This window comes from Hemitrygon akajei, chromosome 2 (genome assembly GCF_048418815.1).
Source record: "Hemitrygon akajei chromosome 2, sHemAka1.3, whole genome shotgun sequence".
Lineage (NCBI taxonomy): Eukaryota > Metazoa > Chordata > Chondrichthyes > Myliobatiformes > Dasyatidae > Hemitrygon > Hemitrygon akajei.
This window is the reverse complement of record NC_133125.1, coordinates 199,946,953-199,955,890: the sequence shown is the minus strand read 5'-3', so window position 1 is coordinate 199,955,890 and position 8,938 is coordinate 199,946,953.

Sequence of the window (8,938 nt, the reverse complement as noted above, 5' to 3'; positions counted from 1 at the left end):
TATTGCCGCTCATGTGGTGCCCAGGCTGGTTCACTCCGACAACAACAGAGAGGCTTCCTCCCGTCCAGTGGGAAAGGAGCCCCATCCCTTCAGTGCTTTTTTATACCAGGGACAAGCTCAGATGATGGAATAATAGAGAGGCTTCCACACCCAACCCGGCCTCTCCCTGCCCAGTGGGAAAGGAGCCTCATACCTTCAGTGCGTCCCTGCAGCGTGGAAGGTGTCAGTCGGCTACTCTCCTCTGCAGCTCGGGCTCCCAGGCTTTTTTATACCCCGGACCGAGACGATTAACGAGGGACAGTGGACCCCAGGTTGGGAACCCCTGTCTATGGACACTTCGGTGTGATCTCCGTTTTCCTGAGCGTCCTGGGAACAGCCTGAAGATCAGTGTCACTCGGCTGCCGTGGCTCAGACCCTTGCATCTTTCTCCACATCCGTCCGCAAAGAGCTGAGAGACGGACTCATCTCCACTGCATCAATCTCGGGGCAGCGCGCTGAGGGAGTGATGCTCCGGTGTGCAGCAAGGATCAGACTGGGAGGGCTCCTCTCACCGCCGGCCAGGCGAGGTCTTGGTGACTGACGGTGAGATCTGCTGATGGTCCGGACTGTCGCTCAGGGAACCACCACACCAGGTACATCCAATCGTTGTCCTGCAGTAACTGCGGGGCATTCCGTGCTGACCACTGCCTGATAGACCTGTGGTCAACGTGCTGGTCTGAATGAATGTAACCCATTTCATTAACACACGGTTCACATCGAGAGTGCGATGAAGCTACAAAAGGTAGTGGATTCGGCCCAGTACATCACAGGGAGAGCCCTCCCAACCACTGAGCACATCGACATGAAATGCTGCCGGAGGAAAGCAGCGTCCATCATCAGAGATCCTCACCACCCAGGCCGTGCTCTCTTCTCGCTGCTGCCATCAGGCAGAAGGTACAAGAGCCTCAGGACTCGCAGCATCGGGTTCAAGAACAGTTACAAGCCCCCAAAGATCAGGATCTTCAACAATAGGGGATAAATACACACACCTGCCCGTCCATTGAGATGGTCCCAAAACCAGAGTCACGCAGTGAAAGACACTGTCGTTTCATCTTCTTTATTTATTTGTTTGTATTTGTACAGTTTGTTGTTTTCTGCACACTGGTTCATCTTTCATTGATCCTGTTATAGTTACTATTTTATAGATTTTCTCAGTGTGGCCACAGGAAATTAAATCCCAGGGTTGTATGTGCTAACATTTCGGAACTGATGATAAAATGGACTTTGAGCTCTTGAGTTTCGGGAACTTCGTTCTCAGCCACACTCACAGCCAATCAGCGAGCAGTGCTGGGAGAGGCCGCCTCTCATTGGCTGCGGTCGGTGCCAGTGGGCGGGACGCAGAGCGTCCGGAGCGGAATGCGGTCCGGTGTTTGGAACCGGGAGCGATTGGACCCGGGGCGAGGCCGGAGATCGGGGGCAGCTCCTCGGGCAAAGGTGCAACACGGGCCGGGGTTCCGACTGCGGAGATGGAGAAAATGGTGGGGATCGTATGAGATGATTCAGGTGCACGGAGGGTGCCCGGCCTTTCTCCCCGGTGGATCGGGGCCTGTTGCCCGCAGCTGCCTCCGAAACCCGCCTCCTGCTGCCGGGAGACCGGAACTGCCCCGCAGCGGCTGCTGACGGATCTCTGGTTCCCTCACCTCTCTCCTGTGCAATCCGGTAGACTGAGGGCGAGGGTGAACGAGACACAAAGTGTTTTAGAACAGGAGCCGGCGTGGCCATTCGGCTCCTTGCGCCAGCTCTGCCCTTCACTCGGAGCATGGCTGGTCTTTGACCTCAGTGCCATTTTCCTCCAAGTTCCCGTCATCGCTGAGCCCCTAAATTTGCCGTTTGAATTTAAAAACCTCGTGGAGACACTTCCAAAGGTTCACCACACTCAGGGTGAGGAAATCTCTCCTCATCAGACTTGCTGAGGTGGCCTCTTATTTCCAGTCTCTGACCCCCAGTTCCACACCCACAGGGGAAACATCATTCCTGCCTCAACCTGTCAATATTCAGTGAGACTGTGTCTGTGTCAGTGAGACCACTGATTTCTCTAATTGTGAGACAGTCCCGGTCAGTATAATCTCTCTGAGGACACGACCTCACCCCCCAAATCAATCTGGGAAACCTTTTCATTCCCTTCATCCCACAGGCTGACTCTGGGAGGGAGACCGGACCTGTACACAGTGTTCCATGTCCGCTCTCACCAGGACCCCAAATACCTTCAGAGGAGATCTGTATTCTTGTATTCAAACCTTCCTTCCCATTCAGTGCTCTCCATCGAATATAGAACTCAACAGTGAACAGATGCACCCCCCTCAGACGGGAATTGAAAGGGCAAGTGTTCCTACAGTTAGAGCTTCAGGCCGAGAGCCTCGGAGTAGGCAGAGAGACACAAGGGGGGTATGTGGGAGCCGGAGCCCAGCTGTGTGGTTTGTGTGTCAGAATCAGGTTCAATATTTCCAGCATCTGTGGTGAAATGTGTTGTTTTGTGCCAGCAGGACATTGCAATACACAGTAATAAAAACTATAAATTACAATGAGAATATATTAAAATACATTTAAAAAGTACTGACAAAAGAGAGGGAAAATACTGAGGAGGTGTTCGTGGGTTCATTGTCCGTTCAGAAATCCGATGGCGAGTGGAAGAAGCTGTTCCTGAAATGCTGAGAGTGTCTTAAAACCATAAGACATAGGAGCAGTAGGCCATTCAGCCCATCGAGTGTGCTCCTTCAATCATTGGCTGATCCAATTCTTCCAGTCATCCCCACTCCCCTGACTTCAACCCACACCCTTTGATGACCTAGCTAATCAAGAAAGTATCTATCTCCGCCTTAAACACACCCAATGACTTGGCCTCCACAGCCACTCATGGCAACAAATTCCACAGATTTACCACCCTCTGACTAAAGTAATTTCTCCGCATCTCAGTTCCAAACTGACGTCCTTCAATCCTGAAGTCATGCCCTCTTGTCCTAGACTCCCCTACCATGGGAAATAACTTTGCCATAACTAATCTGTTCAGGCCTTTTAACATTTGGAGTGTTTCTGTGAGATCCCCCCTCATTCTCCTGAACTCCAGGGAATACAGCCCAAGAGCTGCCAGACATTCCTCATACGGTAACCCTTTCGTTCCTGCAATCATTCTCGTGAATCTTCTCTGAACCCTCTCCAATGTTAGTATATCCTCTTCTTTGTGGTGGCGTGTTGGGGAGGAAGCATTAAGAAGAGGGACGCCTCACGTCTTAATAAGCTGGTAAGGAAGGCGGGCTCTGTCATGGGCAAAGTACTGGAGAGTTTAACATCGGTAGCTGAGCGAAGGGCGCTGAGTAGGCTACGGTCAATTATGGAAAACCCTGAACATCCTCTACATAGCACCATCCAGAGACAGAGAAGCAGTTTCAGCGACAGGTTACTATCGATGCAATGCTCCTCAGACAGGATGAAGAGGTCAATACTCCCCAATGCCATTAGGCTTTACAATTCAACCACCAGGACTTAAGAACTTTTTTTAAAGCTATTATTAATGCTTTTTGAGATAGTGATTTAGATGCATATCATATTTTTACTGAGTTAAGTATTGTATGTAATTAGTTTTGCTACAACAAGTGTATGGAACATTGGAAAAAAGGTTGAATTTCCCCACGGGGATGAATAAAGTATCTATCTATCTATCTAAATTAAGGAGCTCAAAACTGCACACAATAATCTAAATGTAGTCTCATGATTGCCTTGGAAACACAGAAACATAGAAAACCTGCAACATAATACAGGCCCTTTGGCCCACAAAGCTGTGCCAAACGTGTCCTTACCTTAGAACTTCCTAGGCTTACCCATAGCTCTCTATTTTTCTAAGCTCCATCAAGGAGTCTCTTAAAAGACTCTCGTTTCTGCCTTCACCACCACCACTGGCAGCCCATTCTACACACTCACCACTCTCTGCCTGACATCTCCTCTGTACCTATTGTTATGAAACCAGTAACTGGTTTCACTTACCAGCAAAGATAGATATGTCAGTTGACGTCCAATGGTACTATTTTCAAAAGTTTTATTAATAAAGGGGCACAAAAATTAAGGTTAATACAAACATTCAGATAACATGCGTCAATACTCAATCTAAAACGCAGGTACATTAATAATCACTCAGAAATAAGCTCTTTCGTTGTCTAGGGTATAATACTGAGTCCAATTGGAAATATAAAGAGTCACTCTGAAGTCTGCAGGCTTTTCCCTTTTGGTTTCACGTGTTGGAGAGAGAGAGAGATAAACGGAAAAACTTGCCCAAAATATCCGTGGAATCAGGGGAGCGATCTTCCCCGTTGTTAGTTAAAAGCGATCTTCCGTTGGTTCTAGCCACAAACTCCGCATTCGGAATTTAACGCACGTGGCTTACTTCAAAATGGCTTCCCATTCCCACGGGAAGCGGTATCGTGCTTCTCGGTGTCTCCTTGGTGCGTCTGAGGGTCGTCCTCTTTCAGACCCTTCTTTATACTGCCTCACGGGATCTCAGGTGTCAATCAGGTTGCAGGTGATGCAATCTCTCTCTCAACCAGCCCACTTTGCCCGAGGGCTTTACAATGTCCCTGCGAGTTGGCACGTCTGCAGTTCCCAGGTGTCTCCTGAGAACAATGCCACAGTCTCCAGCTTTTGTCCCAGTGGAATGCGGTATCCAGCACGTCGCTGTCTTTCCATTTCCTGTGTCCATTCGGCCTGTCTCTCTCTCTCTCTTGCTCTCTCTCTCGGGTCATTGACCCCCCTTTCACTAGGGCTCTTGCAATTCTCACAAAGGAGGGGGCTGGTATCATAACACTATTTCCAAGCACCTTAAAACTATGCCTTATCGTGCTAGCCATTTCAGCCCTGGGAAAAAGCCTCTGACTATCCACATGATCAATGCCTGTCATCTTATACACCTCTATCAGGTCACCTCTCATCCTCGGTCACTCCAAGGAGAAAAGGCCGAATTCAATCAACCTGTTTTCATTAGGCATGCTCCCCAATCCAGACAACATCCTTGTAAATCTCCTCTGCACCCTTTCTATGGTTTCCACGTCCTTCCTGTAGTGAGGCGACCAGAACTGAGCACAGTACTTCAAGTGGGGTCTGACCAGGGTCCTATATAGCTGCAACATTACCTCTCTGCTCCCTAAATTCAATTCCACAATTGATGAAGGCCAATACACCATACACCTTCTTAACCACAGAGTCAACCTGCGCAGCTGCTTTGAGTGTCCTATGGACGCGGACCCAAAGATCCCTCTGATCCTCCACACTACAAAGAGTCTTACCATTAATACTATATTCTGCCATTATATTTGACCTACCAAAATGAACCATCTCACATTTATCTGGGTTGAACTCCATCTGCCACTTCTCAGCCCAGTTTTGCATCCTGTCAATGTCTATATCCAACTTGTATCAGGTTCAGTTTTTGCATCCTATCAATGTCCCGCTGTAACCTCTGACAACTCTCCACACTATCCACTGCACCCCCAATCTTTGTGTCATCAGCACATTTACTAACCCATCCCGCCACTTCTTCATCCAGGTTATTTAAGGTTGGAATGACATTTTGTAGTTTTCCGGTCCTCAGGAATCATTCCAAAATATAGTGAATTCTGAATGATCATTCCTAATGCCTCCTCATTCTCTTCAGCTATCTCCTTCAGAATCAAATCCTGGGATTTAGTCCCATCTGGTGCAGGTGACTTATCTACCTTCAGACCTTTCAGTTTCCCAAGCTCCTTCTCCCTAGAAATAGCAATTACACTTACGTCTGCCTCCTGATATTCTTCAACTTCCAGCATACCACAGGCTCTTCCACAGTGAAGAGTAATGCAAAATATAGATTGAGTTCATCCACCATTTCCGTGTCCCCCATTACCACCTCTCCGGTGTCGTTTTCCAATGATGCAATATGTACTCTTGCCTCTTTTTACTCCTTATATTTCAGAAAAAAGTTTTAGTATCCACTTTCATATTGTTGGCTAGCATACCTTCATATTTCATCTTTAACCTCCTTATTGCTTTTACAGTTACTTTTTCAGTTGTTTTTTAAATTTTCCCAATTCTCGAACCTCCCACCAATGTTTGCTCTGCTTTACACCCTCTCTTTTACTTTTTGTTGGATTTAACTTCCCTTGTCAGCCAGGGTTGAGTCATCCCGCCTTTAGAATAATTCTTCTTTGGAATGTATCTATCCTGTGCCTTCCAAACAGTTCCCAGAAACTCCATCTGCTGTTATCCCTGCTCGTGTTCCTTTCCAGTCAAATTTGTCCAGCTCCTCTCTCAGGCCCTCTGAAATTGTCTTACTCCATGTAATACTGATATATCTGACTTTCCTTCTCTCCTTAAATTGCAGGGTGAATTATTTCATATTATGATCACAGTCTCCAAAGGATTCCTTTACCTTAAACTCCCGAATCAAATCAAGTTCATTCTAGAACACCCAGTCTAAGAATAGCAGATTCCCCAGTGGTCTCAACCACAAGCTGTTCTTGTAAATATATCTGGTGTCATTCTACAAATACTCTCAGAATTCTGACACTTTCCTCTGACATCTACCCTGAACTTTCCTTCAGTCGCCTCAAATGGATGTCCACTGGTGTTGGCCACTTTCACCCTGGGAAAAATGTGCTGGCTTTCCAATCTATCCGTGCCTCTTATCATCGTGCACATTGTTATCAGTCTCCTCTCATCCTCCTTTGCTCTGTGGAGAAGGAAAACTCTGATTTTAAACCTCCATCCGCTGCCTTGTGGCCATACCCACCCATGGGAAAGGCTTTGGGAGTAAACCCCGAGGAAGAAATCCAGAGCCGGGGTCCCTGAGGCAGTTTGATGTTGTTTACAACTTCACTCTGGCAACCCCTGTGACGACACTGGTGCCGAGCTGTATCGGTGCTTGCCCTTCCCTTGGACTCCATCAGTGACGTGGACGGGGGGATCCCACTGCATGGGTAACAGCCGGTGCTTCAAATGTTCCCACCCAGACTTGTGCCCTGGAGAGGACACAGTTCACCAGGGGTGCAAACCCGCGATGCCCTGGGATTGTTGGCTGCCTACTACTATGTCCATAATATAACGCTGGGCACAGGAGTCTCGGTAAATGACACTCTCTGTGAGGCAGTCTGGTCCATACGACCCAAACACATTGGAGCAGAATTAGGCCTTTCATCCCGTCCCCTCCTCTCTGTCATTCCAACATGGTGGATTTATGATCCATCTCCAACCCATTCCCCGGCCTTCCTCCCATAAGCTTTGATACCCTTACTGATCAATAACCTATCAACCTCCATGTTAAATGTACCCAATGATATGGTCTCCACAGAAATCCGTGCAATGAATTCCAAACACCCACAAAACATATGGGGAAAGAAATTCCTCCTTCTCTCTGTTCTGAAGGGGAGTCCTTCCAATTTGAGAAAGTGACCACTGGTCCCAGATGTCCCGTGACAGGAAGCATCTTCCACATCCACTCCGTCTAGGCTTGTCAATATTCAGTTAGTTTAAATGAGATCCACCCACACTCCCTATTCTTCTAAACTCCGGTGAGTACAGGGCAGAATCATCAAATGTTCCTCACACATTAACCCTTTCATTCCTGGGATCATTCCTGAGAACCACATCTTAACCATCTCAAACACCAGCATATTCTATGTTAGAGGAGGGTCCCAGAACTGTTCAGAATACTCCAGATGCAGTCTAACCAATGCCTTATAATGCCACTGTGTTACAGACTTGATTTTATATCCCAGACCTCTCGAAATGGATGATACATTGCATTTGCCTTCCATTCCACTGACTTCACCTGTAATTTGCTGTTTTGGGAATTCTGCATGAGGACCCAGATGTCCCTTTACTCCTCTGAATTCTGAATTTGCTCCCCTTTTGAAAACATTCTGTGCCTTTATTCCTTCCACCAAACTACATGACCAGAAACTTCCTATCAGTGCACCTGCCCCTTCAACAGGACTTTGGATGATGGAGTCTGAAGCAACACACAAAAATCTGAGGTGGAAAAGGGTCTCGGGAGTCCTGGTGTAGGATTCCTTAAAGGTTAATTTGCAGGTTGATTCTCCGGTGAGGAAGGCCAATGCAACGTCAGCATTCATTTCAAGAGGACGAGTGTATGAAAGCAAGGATGTAATGTTGAAACTTTATGAAGTGTTGGTGAGGCTCATTTGGAGTATTGTGAGCAGGTTTGGGTCTCTTATCTCAGAAAGAATGCGCTGAAACTGAGAGAGTTCAAAGGAGGTTCACAAGAATGAACGGCTTGTCATAGGAGCTCTGTGTCAGTGTTCACTAAATTCAGAAGAATGAGGGGTGACCTCATTGCAACCTTCAAATGGTGAAAGGCCTTGACAGAGTGCATGTGTGGAGGGTGTTTCCTGTGGTGGGAGAGTCTAAAACCAGAAGACACAGCCTCAGGATGGAGGGGCGTCCTTTCAGAATGGAGATGAGGAGGAGTTTCTTTAGCCAGAGGGTGGTGAATCTGTGGAATTTTTTGCCACAGGCAGCTGTGGAGGTCAAGTCTTTCTATTTAAGGCAGAGGTTGATAGATTTTTGACTGGTCTGGACATGAAGGGATACGGGGAGAAGGCAGGAGATTGGGGCAAAGAGGAAAATTGGATCAGTCAGGTTGAAATAGCCGAGCAGACTCGATGGGCCATTGAGCTTCTATATGTTATGGTCATATGGTCTGTTCAAAATGATAATTAAACACCTTCACTGTCCACCATCTGCAAGTTCACTGATCAGCTCACCCACATTCTCATCCAAATAATTCATGTATTAGTCTGTATATCAGATCATAAAAGAAATAGGATGATGCGATTGATTGTTTGATAATTAGATAAATATGATTTCAGCAAGACTTCAGTTCAAATTCACCTTTTCCCATCTTCCCTGTGGAAAATTT